Genomic DNA, 19640 nt, shown 5'->3' with positions numbered 1-19640 from the left:
TAGTTATCCTCGAGTCTTTTATGTAGGGAACAGTCTTTAGCGCACTAGCTGGATAGCCGTTAAAAGTTAACAAGGTAGTTAACATCAGGTGGGAATGAGGAAGAGGAGCTTTGCCCCTTTACCTGTCTAAGTGAAGTCTCTCTTCACTTATGAACTTTTCAGCTCAGGACTCCGAGGGATGGTTGAGGAGGGAAGTTTAATATAAAGGACTCAGGTTTGTATGGCTAGGATCAAATAAAAAAAATTTACATTTTTTATTTGTTCCTGACAAAATACAAACCATCGTCCTTTATAAAGAAGACTCACTGCTTGGTGGGTAGGTAATCCGTCTATACTATACTGGAAGATTCTTTCTCTTCCCCAGAACGTCAAATTACCTTGTCCCGTACAGGAGCAAAGGAGATGCTTCCAGCAGCCTCCTAGAATAATAGTACCCGGCCTGTCTAAATAATTGGAAAGTTGATCCCTTTTCCATGAGGAGAATCATATATGATAACCAAAGGGCTGGTATATATTCCACCATCCTTCCCTTCATTTAGGGAGGATGGAGAACTTCTCTGGGCTCTAAAAATGGAGCTCAAAAGTGTAGTTTACCAGTATCAAGTAAGGTCCAGCGAGTAATGATTCATCCTTAAGATAAGGGCAGGTAAAAATGGAGAAGAGCCAATTATTCTGCCTCCATTCCAGATTTTCCCCTATATGTTATCATAGACAAGATGCTTACTGTCTCGTAAGGGGATCTGGATTATCTACACATCTACTTGAGCCACCACCACAAGACCAAGTGCCAAAACACCCAGGGTCTTGTGGGTACTCTTGTAAGGTAAGGGACGTGAGATGGTCTGTAGCATACATACCCCAGCCTTTGCACACTGGCCAACTGCAAGATAATCTTGAAGACAAGGGTAGATCCCCGCCCCTGAATTTGTGAGTTCTGGTCCAATCTGGAACCTACAACCTCTCAGTAGTCAAGGCCTACGCATTATGGAACGACTCCCAAAGTTAGAGAGATCGTGTTCCAGACACCTCATTCTTGGTTTTGCTAGTGCAAAGGAAAAAAAATATGCCAACAATCAGGACTGAGGCGTCGGGTCCTCTTCAAACAGAACTGTAGAGCCGTTATTTGGCAAAAGGCCTCTACCCCATGCTTCACACAGAGATTGGAAGGAGAAGGGCTCAAACTTCGGGCTGTGCACTAGTAAGGTCTAAGTTTCCCAAGTGTCCTGCCACTAGACCAAGGAGCTCCCACAAATATTAGGGTGGGAGACAAAGGCAGAGAGAACTTGTTACTTGCCTAACTTCTTTGCCAAGTAAGGCAGCAGAGATAGTTTGTGTATGAGCATCTAACTGAAGCCTTCTAAAATCTTGCACGAGATGCCCAGAACAGCAAGACTGTTAGAAGCACCCAATGAGCATAGACAAATCCTATGAAAAGAAGTCTATCACATTCCATCGAAAGATGATGCTCAAGACTAAGCAGTAGCTTTGACAGCTATTACTTGGAGGAGTTTCTCACAGGAAGAAGATAAACTATGTGACCTGGTCTAGAGATGATCCAGCACAAGAAGGATCCCTTCTTATATAACCATCATAGATCAGGGCCCATTTCCCTGGGAGAGTGAAGACCAAGGGAGTTCTTCCAAGATCTTGACAAGGCAGAGCGGGAAAACATTCACCATAAGCCTGATTGGGAGCCACTTGAATCAACTGAGTCCCGGCATAATCCCACTAGTTAGATTAGACAACAGATATAAGTTGAACGGAGACAAGACGTAACCAACCAAGTGACCTGTGGGTGTTGAAAGTGATTTAAAACACAGACCATGGGATTGGATAGGAGGGGGGGGGTAAAAAAAAATCATAGGGAACTTCCTGTCTACCTGTATGGAGAACAGGACAATCCCGGGAGAACCCCCTCTGTTATGCTGGGCGAAAGGAGCACAGACCGTCTTACCTTGGCAGCTAAATATACCTGCTACTCCATTCCTCTTGCTCGGAAAGCATCTACTTCATCAGCTTCAGAGCTAGATATACGCCCATATATAGGTGTTTATGCAACCACCTACCAGATGCTTCCGAAATCTCCTGCCTTATTGGCAACGAGGAGAGATGGCAATCTCTCGAACAGTAGCGGGAGGGGGGGATACTAAAAATGGACTGCTGTACGGCTACCTAAAGTACAGCACTCGTTCTTCAGATCCACAAAAAGCTAGAAATATTCCTCTGATGTCCTACCGATGTCCACAAGGTCAGGATTTTCCCGAATGTTAGATGGAAGAATGAATATCTATCATCAAAAGATTAAAGTGAGGAATGCTGCAACGCATAACCCACTTCTTCCCTTCTTCCTCTACCTGGAAGAACCTCGGTTCCTTACTATAATTTGTGAGCGGTTCTGCTAAGGACTAAAAAAAGGCCCGGAGGCTTTCCTTGTGAACCCCACACCTCAAGAGTTCTGAGGTGACAGCCACATTTATGAGGAAAACTCATCTGGGATTTGGGTCCTTGAGAGACACCTAAGTGTTGACCAAAGGGTGAGGACCCCTCTGAAAGTGGATCCCTGGAATCCTTCCACGGACCACCACACCCTCGTAAGTGTGCTCTGGTGTCGGAAAAAAGTACTGAAACAGGATAATATGCTTTCTTCGGAACTGGACCTAGGTTCTTTGCCTTAGGGACAGATAAGATCCAAGTGATCTCTTATCCAGCTTACCATCCTTAAGTCAGGCTGACCATGTAATCAGGGGACTGAGGATGGCCTGGGGAGGCCAGAGACAGTGGGGAAAAGATCTTGGGAACTGACACAGCTGAAATAGTGGAGTACTCGTACTATTTTCCTCCTGGACGGAGCAGAAGAGGATGGCCACAGCCCCGTGCCTCACAGGGAGGAGATCATTGCCCCGTAAACTTTTAGTCTTCTAGTGTATGCCCGAGTGCATGACGACTTCCAATAGTGCGATCCTCTACACTTGCTCTACCAAAGTATCGGGAATAGAGGGAGGAGCACCAAAGTCCCGGCAGGAAGTGAGATAGAGAATGCCTAAGCTTTTTCATCAACCGGAGGGCAACAAGTATTTGGGGACGTAACTCCTGGCTGTCTCCCCTGGTTACTGGATAGCCGAGAAACCTAATTCATGATGCCAGGGGTACGTGACAGTTCACAGCCCAGTCACTTGCTTTGGTCCTGGGGCCCAGATACAGAGCCGTACCCTATCACCACCCTGTCATCAAGGCAGCCAGAGGATGTGATACAGGATCCACGCCCTCCCCCATGTATCGACAGCAACCCACCCGAGTCACAGCTTAGGGCTCAAACTTAGGATCAGAGACCAAGCCCGGTGCATTGGCCAAGAGGGGGCGGGGACTACACGATGGCCAAGAATCTGTCCATCGGAACAACAAGGTTTTAGGAGAGACCCAAAGGGGAATCTTGAAGCACAAGGTCTACATGGACTTTTGGCTGAGAATCCGAATTGTTGTCCCAGGAAAGAGACCCGGAGCCACGCCCTGGCCATGTACGTCAGCTGTGTATACCACCTAGATACAGAGGTATTTGGAGACCAGAGTTCCAGCCCTGAGGCCCGAAGCCATGACACCGGGTCACGGACCGACCCGTCCAACTGCCCCTGGGGTCCGAAACACCGAGCCAACATAAGACAAAGTGGGGGAACCCAAGCCAGGTTCTGGGGAACTAAGGCTTGAGGCAGAGACACAGGGCCAATGCCCCTTGTCTCAGCCCAGGAGGGGCCGTAACAAAAGGACATCACTAATATCCTGCTTGGCTACTGGGGTAGCCTGAAACATGAAAAATTCGAAAATATTTTGTATTTTTCCTAACGGTACAAACCCTAGCTATTTATTTGGGGGTATTACTTTCGGCAAAGCTGAAATGACGAGCCATTAAAATTTAGCGGGGGTTAGCTACCCATAGTGCTAGTTAGCAGGGGTAGCATGCTACCGCTCTCACTCACACACCGGTGATTTAGATCACTTTGCTTGGAGGTAGGACTTCAAGGGGGATAGGGCTGGCGGGCAAGTTTGCATAAATAGCTAAGGTTTGTATCATTAAGAAAAATCACAAAATTTAAGTAATTTGTATTTTTCCTAACAGTACTTACCTCAAACTACTTTCTCAGGAGTATCTGGTATCTCCTCCCATCCGACCAGAGTTTTGTGTAGTTTACCCTAAACCCATTTTCTATGAGGGGTGACCTCAGGCGGAGTGATACGCACCCTGAGGCTAACCCCGGGTCAGAGAGCATGATTGCTTAGGTCTCGACCTCCAGTAAGTTCTTGGTTGCTAAGGTCTCTAAGAAAACCAGGGGACACTCAGGGAAGGCAGGGTGGGCCATTACCCGAAAGTAGTTCGAGGTAAGTACTGTTAGGAAAAATACAAATTACTTAAAATTTGTGATTTGTTCCATCACGAAGTACTTACCTCGAACTACTTTCTTAGGAGACATACTTTAGGAGGTGGGCGTGGCCCTAAAAAGTTCTTAAGACCGTGCTGAGGAAACTCCAGAGACCTAGAAAGTGGCTAGGTCGTGTTGACCCCATAGAAAATGAATGAGAGGGAACTACAAAAAATGACAAATTCGAAGATAATTTGTATTTTTCCTAACCATACAAACCTTAGCTATTTACAAAGGGTTATTACTTTTAGCGTAGCTGAAATGGCGAGCCATTAGAATTTAACGAGGGTGTATTACCCCCGCGCTAGTTAGCGGGGGGGTAGGGGAGTGGTAGCTAGCTACCCCTCCTCCCCCTCACACACAGGTGAATACTCACTTTCACTTAGAGGTAGGACTTGTCTTGGGGGACAGGGCTGGCGGGCAAATATGTGTAAATAGCTAAGGTTTGTATGGTTAGGAAAAATACAAATTATCTTCGAATTTGTCATTTGTTCCGTAACCGAAATACAAACCACGCTATTTACAAAGGGTGACTTATCCCTTAGGAAGGGTGGAAAGTCCCCAGCCATACTGGCTTTGGCTTTACCCGGGGACTCAGAATCCGAGTGAGTCGCACTCGAGAAAAGGAGTCCCTGCACATCACAAGTTCCTTGCACCGCAAGGAACCATGTGGCCTACGTAAGCTTGTGTGTGAAGGAAGAAGTGTGACCCGTCCTAGGCAGTTGACCTGGAGTTCCAGAAGGAACTCTGGGTTAGGACGTTCCCAATACCACCTCGTCAGGGTATGGGGGACGCGACAGTATTGACTCAATACTCGGAACACAAGGAAGCATGGTTTACCTGCAGAGGTTCGAGGTCAGCTATGCAGAGACCAGGATGCTGCTTCCCCGTAGAGGGGATGATGAAGAAAGAAGTAAGGGCCAGACATACTTCTTTCGTTCATGCAGACTAAAACCTGATAACAATGCCCTCAACCTTCTGCTACCTGTCCAAAAAGGAGCCTGAGGTTAGACCAGCTGTTGTGTAGCCACCACAGAGCGATAGAAAACGTATCGAGACTCCTGTGGGTCACGCCCTGCAGGAAGCGGGCTGCGAAGGTCATCAGACGCTTCCAGACTCCAGCTTGTAGCACCTGCGTCACAGAGTAGTATTACTCGAAGGCGAGGGACGTTGCGATGTATCCAACATCGTGCTGTAGGGCGACGTGACGGGGGAGGGTCTGAAGACAGGTCGAGATGAATGTCCTTGAGTCCGGGCTGAAGAGGTATACTGGTGACTCTCCCCCCATGTCCTCCTTGTGTTCCCAAATCGGCTGCAACTGAGGCCAAACTGCAGCTGTTCCCAGCGCTAACCTCTCGATTCCTGTACTGGCAAGAAAGAGAAGGTCTTGGGACATCAGACACAGAATGGAGACTCAAAATCTTGAATGAATCGGACCGAAGGGTCGGGACCCTCAGATTCTGAGTCTAGCCAACAACTCAGGAGCGAGCCTGAATGTTGCCTTCCCCTCTTCTTTAGAAAGGGGGGGGAGTAGTAAGAGACCAAGAAGATTGCTTACACACTGGCCGTGGCCAGAGTGAGCAGAAGACCCAAGGCGGAATACAATCCGAGGCCTGTCATAAAAGGGTCTTGAGAAGATCTCTTAAAGGACTAAAAGTCCGAGCCATGCTCCAAGTTGGAGGTCTTCCTCCGACTAGGGCAGGGACGATCGTAGCTTCGCATGAGCGAGGATAGATCCAGCGGGCAGGAAAAAGTTATTCCTTTAAGCCTGAAGGTCAGGGAAAGGCTGAGCGACAGGCTTCATTGCCAAGAGCGGAAAGGAGTTTCCTCCCGCCGAAAGGCAATAAGACCGTTATTGCTGGAGAAGAGGCCTCACGGGAAGAGGTATATCTCCCACGGCACCAACCACCTTAGACTCTTCACTTTGCCTGGGAGACCCCTGTGGATGACTATCGCAGATGACGCGACCTCCGTACCGCGACTGTAGCGGGTTGTCTCTTCTAGAGGAGGAAGCGTAGTGTCTCCAGGCATGAAGCCGAAGCGACGTCCCGGTTCGGGAGAGATGTCGCAGTGTGGTTGCTTGAGTAGTCTGCGCCGTGGGAGAAGCTCTCCCGGGAGTTCCGTCAGGGGAAGCAGAGGGTCCAGAAACCGTTCTGCGCATAGTCCCAGTGGAGCTCTCCCATTGAAAGGTTGACAGACAACCTGGTTTTGTTGAGACCCATTGTCCGCAGACAAAAAGGAGGGAAGACGCAGGCGTCGAAGTTGTCCCACCATCACCGGAATGCATCTTGCCAGAGTCTCGGGGTCTGAGACTGGGGGGAAAACTAGCGGAAGCTTGAGGTTCCAAGCTGTCGCGATCAGGTCCCCCAGACCAGCACTTGCTGGTTACCCAAGGTCAAAGACCCTTAGGTACACTCTCTCTATGAGGCTCTGCTCGGATAGTCTGAGAGAAACATTCCCCTGCCTGGAATGAGAGAGCCGATGGTGGAATTGAGAGAATCTCAATCATCCCGGTATCTCTACTGCAAGATGTGAAGGTGTGAAAATGCGTCCCCTGCTGGTTAGCATGAAGTCGACACGCAACGGGGCGACTTGGCAGGAGCGGTAGGATCTGAAGAGGGGCCAGACTAAGGCCCTTAAGCCTGCCTGAATGATGGAGAGGTATCCTTCAGGTCTTGACCATAGGCCTGGACCGGAACATGCCCCCCCCCCCCTTTCCTTTGACGAGTCCGAGAACCGCATCAAGAATGTGGGGAAAGGACGAGAATATCCACTACCATCAAGAGGCTCCATAGGTCAACACCCATTGCAGGTTTAATAGTTCCGCTGGTCCCATAGGGCCAGGGAGTCCGGTTAAACATTGCCTGAAGCCACCGGAACTTGGATCGCCCCACATGGAACTTATCCTGAGGCGACCGTTCGGACTATAAACGGGTCAATGAGGAAAGAAGAACTAGGAAACGTTCCAAGGTAGGGCTGAAAACTCTGCTTGACTGAGAACAGGTACTGCGACTCTCCTCAGTCTTGCCACAGTCAACCGAAAGGAAGGCTCGGAGGATGTGGTAACAGAATCTGGCGTCCCCAGGTGGTCACCCATCCAAGTACCGACGTTGCTTAACCTCGCTGGACGGACGAGAAGCGGGGTTTCCAATGTGGTAAGGCGGTTGACTCAATATCATGGCCAGATACTCCAGATGTTGAGGCAGAGGAAGAGAAGGCTCCAAGCAAAATACCATGAGCCCACACTCATGGTCAGCATTCGGAAGCTTTTCCCGGCGCTGAAGAAGGTCGAAACCCGAGCCTACCGGAGTTGACCAGCCCTCCAAACAGCAGAGGAGGCGGAAGTCTGCACCTGAGCGGCCAAGAGGAAGGCAGGGAGAGTTCTCTGGGGAAACAAACCTGCTATGCCACGGCGGGATAGCCACACTGCATCATAAGCAGGAATACTTGCAGTTTAGGCTGAATTCGACGAGCACCCTGGAAGATGGATGGAATGGAAACTGAAAGTACCCGTCCTTCCGATCCAGGGTTAAAGGAGTCCTGTCGCCTCGTTACCAGTCTGATCGATTCTGCTGGTCTACGCTGGCCAAAGTTTGTTCGACAAACTTGATCAGGGCTGAGAGGTCGACTATGGACATCCCCTCTCAGATCATTCCTTACAAGAAAGGATCGACTGAGGGGGCCGGGGGTGAAGCCGTCGATGATCCTAAGGAAGACCTTCGCCTAAGGTATGGATCATTCTGCCCAACCGGGCAACTCTGCTGATGCTATGGCATAGAGGTTCAGAGACACTGAATTCGCTGACAGAGACGGCAGGCGCGATATCCTTGGCTACTCACAGAGATTGTGCGGGAATGGGCATCGGGAAGCTGTCATTCGGATGAGTAACCTTAAGCATCCTCCCAGCGAAAAAACCTGCAATCCTAGAGTTCGTGAACTCCTTTTAGGACTATGCCCCCCCGGGGGAGTCTCCCGTGCCATCTGTTCCTGACAGGAGGAAACTGCAATTGGACACCTTGTCCCAGTTGTCGTAGCCGATAACTTAGGCCGACGTGGTTGAAAGAAAAGGGAGCTGGAGCCCTGCAGAGTCTGGAAGAAAGCGCCTTGGAGGAGTGAAACCGGAAGTCGATTTACTCCGCACAGCAGATGTTTAAGTCTCTGTCCTTGGGCAAAGACAAAACTCTTCTCAAGGATGGAAGGGTGTCTGAGGTCGTTGACCTCCACAGATGAGACACCCGAAGGAAGCCTTCAGTCAGTGCGTCCAGATGGTACAACATCGAGCTTGTCCGCAAGTAGATACTTAACAACGAAAGGCCAAGGTGCCTGAGCTCGAGAGGAGGAAAGTACCCTTGATCTTCCTGTAGCTTCCTTGAACCAAACCTCGGGCCGTAACCGAGGAGGGAAAGAACCTGGTAAGCTCCCAGAGGAAGAGGTAAGCAGTCACCCCTTGTCCGATGGAGAAATCTTCAACGGAAAGCCCCCCCGCCAAAAATCCTTCCAGGGCGGGAGAAGGAGAGAGTACTCGTGCAGGAGAGGGGACCCTCGAGACCGACCTCTTGGGAACCAACTTCGCCCTGGGGGAAGTCACCACGAAGTCCACTCCTCTCTTTCTCTTCAGCGTAGGAGAGACAGCCGCTGGTTTGTTACCCTGGCCGGTGAGTGCTGGTTTCATAACCCTCATTAACGCCCGTGCCAGCGGATCAAACCATGTCTGCTGCTCCAAGGACACAGAGTCCGAAATCCTCGCTAAGGTGAAAGGGATCGGGCGATCCTTTGGAGAGGACACGACGGTTCCTGCCTGAAAAGAAGGTGGGAAGAATGCTGCACTGACCTGTCTTCGTCCTGCACTACCAACCTGTGCTTGGATGGAGGTGATCCCGAGTGCCGCCTAGGAGCACGCGTCCCTGCTGCTACCACCGGCTGTGGAATTCGCCGCGAACTATGGTCGCGCGAGGGCGAACGGTCGCGCGGGCGCACAGGCGAGTGGTCGCGCGGGCGCGCAGGCGAGCGGTCGCGCGGGCGCGCAGGCGAGCGGTCGCGAGGGCGCGCAGGCGAGCGATCGCGCGGGCGCGCAGGCGAGCGATCGCGCGGGCGCGCAGGCGAATGGGCGTCACGGCGAGGGATCGTGCTGCCGCGTAGGTGAAGAAGATCGCTGGCGGTAAGCGATGGCGAGCAGCATGTGTAGGTGAATGATCGCGTGATAGGGTGCGATGGTGATCAGCATCCGCAAGAGGGCGAGCGTTCAGGGTTGTGCGATGAGGAGCAGCATGCGTAAGCGGGCAATCGTGCAGGGTTGTGCGATGGCGAGCAGCATGCGCAGGTGAATGATCGCGTGAAAGGGTGCGATGGTGATCAGCATCTGCAGGAGGGCGATCGTTCAGGGTTGTGCGATGAGGAGCAGCATGCGTAAGCGGGCAATCGTTCAGGGTTGTGCGATGGCGAGCAGCATGCGCAGGTGAATGATCGCGTGAAAGGGTGCGATGGTGATCAGCATCTGCAGGAGGGCGATCGTTCAGGGTTGTGCGATGAGGAGCAGCATGCGTAAGCGGGCAATCGTTCAGGGTTGTGCGATGGCGAGCAGCATGCGCAGGTGAATGATCGCGTGAAAGGGTGCGATGGTGATCAGCATCCGCAAGAGGGCGATCGTTCAGGGTTGTGCGATGAGGAGCAGCATGCGTAAGCGGGCAATCGTTCAGGGTCGCGCGATGGCGATCAGCATCCGCAGTTGAGGGTCGCGCGATGGCGATCAGCATCCGCAGTTGAGGGTCGCGCGATGGCGATCAGCATCCGCAGTTGAGGGTCGCGCGATGGCGATCAGCATCCGCAGTTGAGGGTCGCGCGATGGCGATCAGCATCCGCAGTTGAGGGTCGCGCGATGGCGATCAGCATCCGCAGTTGAGGGTCGCGCGATGGCGATCAGCATCCGCAGTTGAGGGTCGCGCGATGGCGATCAGCATCCGCAGTTGAGGGTCGCGCGATGGCGATCAGCATCCGCAGTTGAGGGTCGCGCGATGGCGATCAGCATCCGCAGTTGAGCTAGTAGCTGGCGAACCATGTTCCTTCAGAAGTGTTGGAGAACGTTGGCGTGCCAGCTGTAACACACGTGGGCGATCCGGAGATCGCTGGCGAGCTGATGATCGCTGACGAGCTGACGATCGCTGGCGAGCTGATGATCGCTGACGAGCTGATGATCGCTGACGAGCTGATGATCGCTGACGAGCAGAAGGCTACGCGTGGAAGCCTGCGCAAAGAAGAGTCCTTGACCCCGACCTGAACCGAAGTTCTAGATCGCGAGGGCGAACGTGGGCGCACAGGGCACGTAACAGGAACCGCAGGGAAGATCATCTTGAAAGCGCTGACGAACAGGAGAGCGCTGACGAACAGAAGGGCGCGCAGGGAAACCCTGACACGCAAGGGAAGAACCCCCGTGGGGGCAACCCTTTGCCCCGAAGGGATCGTTGTCCGCCGGGAGACTGATGTCCGTCGGAAGACCGCTGTCCGTCGGGAAGACCGTTGTCCGTCGGGAAGACCGTTGCCCGTCGGGAGACGAGATTAGACTGCTGTCCATCTGCACCAAGACGGAAGATCGAGAAAAAGAAGTTGTAGGCTGCAAACGGAGATTCAAAAAGGCGCCTCAAGCACCCTTATAGGGAGATGAGAGGCCCTTACGACGAGGCGGACGGAGGGCCTTACGGCGAGGGAGGCCAACAGCAACAGCAACAGAAGAAACCTCCGAAGAGGAGTCTCTATGAGTGTACTCTCTCGCGAACGACAGAGAAACACTTCGTGGAAGAGACTGGTCAGCCAGTGACCTAAAAGGGGCAATCCTCCGAAGAGGAGCCCCTGCAGTTGCCCAGCCCCTTGAGCGAAACTGCAGGTGCGACCGCTCAGCACCAAGAGCATAGTCGCACGAAAAAAAGGCAAGAGAAGAACCCCCCAAAAGAGGAAAAGCTCAAGCCTGGACAGGAAAAAAAAACTTCCCTCGGAAGGAAAGTTATCCGCCCAAGGAGGCAAGCCTCCTGACTGTTCTAAAATGAACTGGAGAGCTGTCCGTCGACACGGGAGTACTACCAGTAGAAGGAGACACGCCCCTGACGACAATACAAGGGGGGAGGCAGCAACAGCCGAATCCCCAGGACTCAACCAGACAGCTCACACCGTTGCTATATTACAGAAACGAACTAGATCGGTAACTGTAAAAAAATAAAACAAATAATATTAGTACACATTCATTCCCCCGGGAAGGCTCCGAAGAGGAATCCCGAGGAAAAGGAACAAGAATTACACAACAGGCACGTGCCCTCACAACCACTTACACTCGCGGAAGGAGAGCTGTAACCAAAACAGAATTATAACAATTATAATTATGTAACTATGTAATTATGTAATTTAAAAAAAAGAATGAACACTAAAGAAAAAACGAAAACCCCGAAAGGAATCGTTCTACAAGCTGAAAAATTAACAACTACAATTAGATTCATAAACTAATTGAGACAAAATGTACGGCGTAGCAACCCCACCCACACGGGAAGGAAGCTACAAGGGCGTAGTAAAACATAGTAAAAGGGTGAACGACCTCAAGAGAGAGAGAGAGAGAGAAAGACCGAAGTCAAACTCGATCGCAACCCATAAAATTAGGCCGTGGTGGCCTAACTGCCGAGGCCTCCACGTAGATATCGTACACTACACACACACATCTGAAAAGGAAACTTACTTATTTCTATACTCAAATATATATACAAACATGAAAACATGTTTACATATATATTGAGTAAAAGAAAAGTAAGCGATTAAGTAAAGACAAAACAGACAATGGCTGCCAAGCGAGGACCAAGACAGAGACGTCTGTCACAGTCCGAGCCAAAAGTGAAAGTGAGTATTCACCTGTGTGTGAGGGGGAGGAGGGGTAGCTAGCTACCACTCCCCTACCCCCCCGCTAACTAGCGCGGGGGTAATACACCCTCGTTAAATTCTAATGGCTCGCCATTTCAGCTACGCTAAAAGTAATAACCCTTTGTAAATAGCGTGGTTTGTATTTCGGTTACGGAACAAACCCATCTTAGTGTCTAAGAAACTCACCTGTGCAAGAAAAGTTAGGGGCCATGTCTTCCTCTTGATGAGGTACTCATCTCTGGCTCAGGGCCCTCACAGAGCCCACTTGAAGCGGAAAAGGGGGAAAGGAAGTACAAGGGGTTTTAAGGAACGAACCTGTGTCTCTTGTGCTTGTTACCCACGGTTGTCACTGAGGCTATGCCTTTAAACCGTTTGGAGCGCTGAAACGACGGTACCTATCGAGAACCTGTCCAGGGATCTTCTTGAATAGTCCTTCAAATAGTGAGCCGTGAAGGTAGACTGGTTGGTCCAGGTGCCTGCCCATAGGATCTAGCCCACTGCCATATTTTTCTCGATGGCCAACGTAGTACTCAGGCCCCTAATGTCATGGGGCTTGGGTTTCCCGGTAGGGGGATTCCCGCCTTACTGTAGGCCCTGATGATGACCTGTCGCAACCAGAAGGAGATGGTATTCTTCGAGACTGGCTTCTTCACGAGGCCTGTGGAAACAAAAAGACTTTTGATCCCCGGCCGGAGTTTTGCTATTCTTTCCAAGTATTTCCTCACTGCCCTGACGGGACATAGGCGCAAATCCTTCACGTCGTCTGACCGGGGGATTGCTGGAATAGAGAAGCCCTCAAACCTGGGGTCCCATATGGCAGGGTTCTGGATCTTAGCTACGAAGGAAGGAACGAACTTGAATGTGACCTCTTGCCAACCTTTCGAGTGAGCAACTTCGTAGGACAGACCATGAATCTCGCTTACCCGTTTAGCTGAAGCTAACGCCAGCAAGAAAACTGTCTTGAGAGTGAGGTTCTTGTCCACGATGTCCTTCAAGGGCTTGAACGGAGGCTCGGATAACATCTTCAGGACCCTTGCCATGTCCCATTGTGGCACCTTCACAGCTTGCGGGGGGGGGGCATGATTGCTCAAAGCTCTTAATGAGCATTGAGATATGTCTGGAGTTACCCAGGTCTATGCCCTTCAGAAGAAAAACTTGGCCCAAGGCCGCGCGGACTCCCTTGATGGCTGGAATGGACATGTTGACCACGTTGGGAGGAGATACCAGATACTCCTAAGAAAGTAGTTCGAGGTAAGTACTTCGTGTTGAAACAAATACAAATTATCTACGAATTTGTCATTTATTCTGTAACTGGAATACAAACCTATGCTATTTATTTAGGGGTGACTAACCCATTAGGAAGGGTGGATGTCACTGGCAATCCGGCTTTTGGCTTTTTCCCGGAGGCTCCTTATCTGAGTACTGTATATTAGTACTCAAAATAAGGGGACCCTGCGCCTTGCTAAAACCTTGCTACACAAGGTCCGCTGCCTACACCAGCTGTGTGTTGTGATATTTAGAGGTGTGATCATCCAGGTAAAGTTATTCCGAGTCTTTAGTAGGAAAAACTGATGTAACCAAGACTTTCACAATACGACCTCGCCAGGGAATGGGGACACAACAGTATTAGCTTAATACTAGGTACCCAAGGGAGCATGGTTTACCTTCAGTAGTTTGAGGTCAGCTTGTGCAGAGAACCCAGGATGCTGCTTTACTCAAAAGAGGGGAGGATGAAGAAAAGAATAAGAGCCAGTCAAACATTTTCATTTATGGAGAGTAAAACCAGAGAACAGTGCCCTCAACTTTCTGCTACTTGTCCAGTAAGGAGCTTGAGGTTTTAAACCAGCTGTTGTGCATTCACCACAGGACCGATAGAAAATGTATCGAGCCTCCTGTGGGTCACGTCTTGCAGGTAGCGGGATTTGAAAGTAGTTTGTCATTTCCACACCCCAGCCTGAAGAACCAGCGTAACTGAGAAGTTCCTCTTGAATGCTGGGGACGTAGATACGCCCCTGACATCATGAGCTCTAGGGCAACGTGAAGGAGGAGGGTCTGGATTCAGTGCATGATCTATGACCTTGCAAATCCATGCTGAGATTGTGTTCTAAGTGACCCTCCTCTTCGTCCTTCCTGTGCTGACGAAAAGTGCAGGCAAACAAGGACGGGTGGCGGCTGTTCTCTTTAGGTACAACCTCAAACTCCTCAGTGGGCAGAGTAAGAGATGATCATGGTCATGTTACAAAATAATATTTTCATAATAAAATAAATTTTTTGAATATACTTACCCGCTGGTTATATAATGGCTAAAGTCCCTGACGCCTCGGCAGAAAATTCAAAATCTCTTGCGCAGCTTAGCGCAGATATGCCAGGTGTACCCCAGCGCCATCGCGGTACAACAGGTAGAACTATACTCAACCAATTCAGATTTTCCATGCCCCATGGTCTCTAGAGGGGAGGAGGGTGGGTCTAAAACTTATATAACCAGCGGGTAAGTATATTCAAAAATTTATTTTATGATGAAAATATCATTTTTAAATATAAAACTTACCCGCTGGTTATATAATGGCTGATTGACACCCATTGGTGGCGGGTCAGAGACAGCTGCATAATTGGAAATTCACTTAAAGAGTTACATAAACAACTTAAGCGGTTCTAACCTGATAAGGAAGCTGACAGCAATGCTCTGCCTCATTTTGTCTGTTATCCTTAGGAGATCCAGTGATCCACTCGGGGCTGATGATCTCTAGGAGCTGTCAAACGGTACAACCACCTATAACATGACAGGACCTCAACTAATACCCTTGTTCCGGGCGCTCTCTAGGAACAAAATGACCACCTGACTAGGTCAAAGATTGCGGAAGATTGCCGACCAATCTTCACGTACAATCATAAAAACATATATAACACTTCCAAGAGAAGAAAAGGGGTACTAGGAATTTAGGGAAATGTAGTGGAGAATGTTTCACCTACTACTGCACTCGTTGCAAGTGATCCCAAAACGTAGACGTCTTCATAAAGAGACTGGACACGGTAAAAGTAATGCAAGGCGAATACAGGATTACCCCTTCACAAGGCTGTATAAGCGATGCTTTGCAGAGAACAGTTTAGTTTAAAAGTTACAGAAGTTTCTACAGCTCTAACTTCGTGAGTCTTTACTCTTTCAACATCTTATGATCTGTCACCCAACCGTGCACCCAAGAGTTATGAATAGACTATTAACTTTTTTGTTCTTGTCCCAATAAAACTTCATCGTTTTAATCGGGCAAAAAACTCTTCTCAGCCCATCCCAAACCAAATTCGAGAGAATAGTGATCCCGAAAGATTTAGGCTATGGATGAGAAAGATGTTTGTGAATGACCAAGAATCCAGGTTGCAAGGTACCTATGGCTTAAGCAATGTGAAGTCCGTGTTCTTGCTAAAAGAGTGAACTTCACTGACTCTCAAGTATGGTAGACTTACTCAGAAAGTCTCCAAAGTTAGGCCTTAAAAAGAAACCAAGTGTAAAGGGTCGGATCTGTCACTACCGCGAAACTCCAGAAACGAACCCTAAATTTCAGGCTGGTGCATCTTGCTGATGCCTCCAAGTCTTCTCAAATGATCTGAGAAGATCTATAAGGTCTCTATTTGAGAGATCCAATCTTCTGCGTCTGAAGACAGATGCCCGCATACTCCTGTACCCTTTGATGGTCGAGGAGGAAAGAAAATGTGTTTTCTTCCAAGGTCTAAGAAAAAATAGGCCACTTATGTTAGTTACCTAATGAAGAGCTGGCTCTAGCTCTACACCACTCCATAAAACACTCTAATTGGGTTGGAAAACCTTGAGGCAAAAGTCCTTTGTACAAGCGAAAGCCTCAGCTGTCTCCTTTGAACAACCCTCTAGATCTTAGGGGTTTTCCGAAATACTGGAGGCAGCTAGACCTAAAGCTTGATGGTTTAACATAAAACGTTCATGATCCTGACACAGGGAAAAGGACTAAAGACATGCTTACAGCATGCACCCAGCATGGTCCCAGCAGGAGTCCAGTATGGTTCCAGCATGCTGCCTACACTCAACATGTCGTGAGAGAGAATCGGGATCTAGAACCGCCTCCCAAAACTCGTCCATATCGGTCGCAAGAAACCGATATTAAAGCTAAGCTTGTTGAAAAGAAGCATCAACAACGTGAACCTCATGCTGTGAGGTTAAGACCTGACCGTGTGTAAACAGCGAGTGTTCAACAAACTTAAAGCCAAAGCTTGACACGAGGGAGCGTTAGCTGCGAGGCCAGAGAGACGCAAAGGAGAGACAATAGTCTGTTTATACTACTGTGAAAAAAAAGACTTGACTGTATGCGTCTAGCATGCGACCATAATGTCGCGTGTGCTTGCATTTCCGTAAGGTATCAGCGTGCTGTATGCGTTCACCTTGTCGTGTGGATACAGCGCTGTGTGTGTGCCCCGCTTGTCGTAAATCTACAGCGTGCTGCGTGGAGGCGACAGTATCACGTCCGGTCATTGACGGAAAGACGGAACAGATTGCCGAGAGTTGTCCGCGTGTAAGATGCGTCCGCATGAGTGAGAGTCACGCGTCCCGCAAACCGCGAAAATGGGACAACTTGTTGAAAGGATCAACTTTGACCGTCAGCATCCAACATACGACCAGACTGGCGCCTGCGTCTGTGACTGCATGAGGGAGAGACCAGAACTTGCGTCTGTGTCTGCGTGACGTCTGCCGTAAGAGAGAGACCAGACTGCTACAAGCACCCGCTCTAACGCTTCTCGTAACACGAGCATATCTCTGCAAGGAAGCGTAATAAGCATAGGAGAACTATGACTTCTGACACTAATCGGAAAACCATTTCTTTGATCTATGGTAGTCCTTAGACTCTAGGAGAAAATTTTCTGCCCCCCGAGAATTGTAAACGCTAAACACAGATGAAATAGACCTCTTTTAGCTCAGACCAAATCTACACTCGCGGGGTAGCGAGTGCGCCAACTCAAGCATGGGCGAAGGCCGGGAGAAAACATCAACTGCAGTCCTGTGAGCGACCTGGGAGAGTGCCTATGACATTACAAGCGCGCCTTGTGCGCGAACTGAACGTATCCAATGCTGTGAGATACCGTCAACAGTAGTCGCTAGACCTTAGAAGAAAGTAATAGACCTTTCCCCAAACTGGGGGAGGGGAAGAAGTGTGAACAGAAGCAAACTGAGCACCTTTTCCCCCGAAGAACTGTGTCTTACACGATTCTGGTGCTGACACGTCGCCGCCTTCCGAAAAGAAAAAACTTCCGGCGAACGTTAGATACTGCAGGATAAGTTAATAGAAAACATACGACTCCTGAAAGGTCTAGGACAAATTGATTGGTGACTACCAAGTCTAGGTTTTACATCCTTCGATGAGGACAAAGTCTTTCCTCCCTGAAAGTGAGTCAGATTCCAGAGGAAGAGCTAGGATTGTATGTGACTTGCCTGACTTCTGCTTCTCTCACAGAAGAAAAAACACACTCGATTGCTTCCTGTTTAAGCATCAAAACACGTCTGCTGCGAAGGTAAGTTCTGTTCGCGTGCATACATGACGAGTAACTTCCTAGTCTGGTAGACAGGGAAAACGTAGAATGTCATTCTCGTCAGTGAATTGCATTCTAATATGCAGAAAACAGTTACAAGATCCTTGATACCATAGCGATGACGAACTGATCGCTTCAAGACATTCCAACTTCGCTCTTTTCAAGATACTATGTCACATGGTTGTGATGTCATAGCTCGCCAATCATAGGCGAAGAAAAGAGCATTACTTCATCATTCCAAAGTGGAGAAAGAACGTCTTGGACTGCATCAACAATATCACTCGGCGGAACAGACGTTTAATGCACAAGGTCTGCGAAGAACCTCAGCCTACCGGCCTTCCTTCTCCCAACTTAACACTAGACGTTCATGGTCAGGTAGACATCAAAGTCTATTGTCATAGGTAGCGAAGCGTCCACCCCGACGCTGAAGCGTCCACACTGATGCTGAAACGCCCACACTAGCGCTGAAGCGCCCGCACTGACGCTGAAGCGTCCACACTGACGCTGAAGCGTCCACACTGACGCTGAAGCATCCACACTGGCACTGAAGCGTCCATACTGACGCTGAAGTGTCCATACTGACACTGAAAGCATCCACACTGACGCTGAAGCGTCCAAACTGACACTGAAGCGTCCACACTGACGTGGTGCTTCGATCCATTCCGTCGACGTTCCGTTTCCGTTGCCGCACCGTTCCGATGACGCTTCGCCGGCTCTGCTGCCTGGCGAACGTCGGCGCACCTGTATAGACTGATACTAGGTGCTATGAGCAGTCGGTTTGCGTTGAGCAGGTAATCGAAGTAAAGCATCCACTTTCCCCCACCATTGAACATTGCGGTTGGTATGCCGCCTGTGCGACAACGAGTCCTCACCGTTAAAGACACGTCGCTTGTGCGACCGTGTCAAAGACCGGAATCGAGACACCCAACGCACTGTTAACGGCAGGATGAAAAGACTGCATAAACGAAGATAGATGCTGTTTCATGCCTATCTACAAAGATCAAGGATCAACCTTAGGCGAAACGTATTCAGCATTATCTTCGTCGATCCATAGCGCTAGCCACTGTCGAGAGACGACACCCATCAGGTGGAGGTGGCGGCACTGCATCTGCGCCGCATGAAACGTAACACACGCAGAACGAATCTAATTTTGTTTTCAGCTTAGTGCCTTTGAAAACACTAATACCTCGCTTTATCTATAGCGAGGGTGAGCGTTCTGGTGATCGACAGAAAACGCTCAAGAGGACTTCAGTTCGGGTCTTAAAAGACTGTAACGCCTGGTTACCCTCTCGATTCCTTTCGCCGTTCGACTTAAATTCTCCCCTGGGTCCGGGAGCTCGACTGAGGTCTAAGGCTAGGATAACGACAGGTCCGAATAGAATCACTCTCCACTGAATAAAATTCACTGCACAATTTATCACTAAAAAATTTGCACTTTACTCTTTTGCACAAAGATAGTTTCATAATTACCTGAAAACCAAAGTAAACTCTCTCTCAAAGGAAATGAACTCCGTAGGGAGAGACTTATAATTCTGTCACTGGACAATTGTTTGAATGGGAATACAAAAGTACCGAATCCCATAAAAATTTAACAAAATATTAAATATCAAATATTACCTTAATAGATATAATATTTATAAATTAAAATAAACCCTTAAATTAAGGGGTTCCAATAAAAGATGAATCATCACTCGCATCATTGGAACATCTACAAATAATATACGAACAATGTTAGTATTCCGAAAACCACCAAAGCAACAACGATACATAGAATCGTGCGCTACGACG

General features: G+C 49.3%; 1 protein-coding gene across 6 annotated transcripts in view; it reads right to left on the bottom strand.

Annotated features, from left to right (window-relative positions):
- LOC137621675 (CCR4-NOT transcription complex subunit 2-like) overlaps positions 1–19640 on the bottom strand; it is a 218223-nt gene that overhangs the window by 159446 nt on the left and 39137 nt on the right. The window lies entirely within an intron of this gene.

The sequence above is a fragment of the Palaemon carinicauda genome, chromosome 28 (genome assembly GCF_036898095.1).
Source record: "Palaemon carinicauda isolate YSFRI2023 chromosome 28, ASM3689809v2, whole genome shotgun sequence".
Lineage (NCBI taxonomy): Eukaryota > Metazoa > Arthropoda > Malacostraca > Decapoda > Palaemonidae > Palaemon > Palaemon carinicauda.
This window is presented reverse-complemented; position numbering and strand designations above follow the sequence as displayed.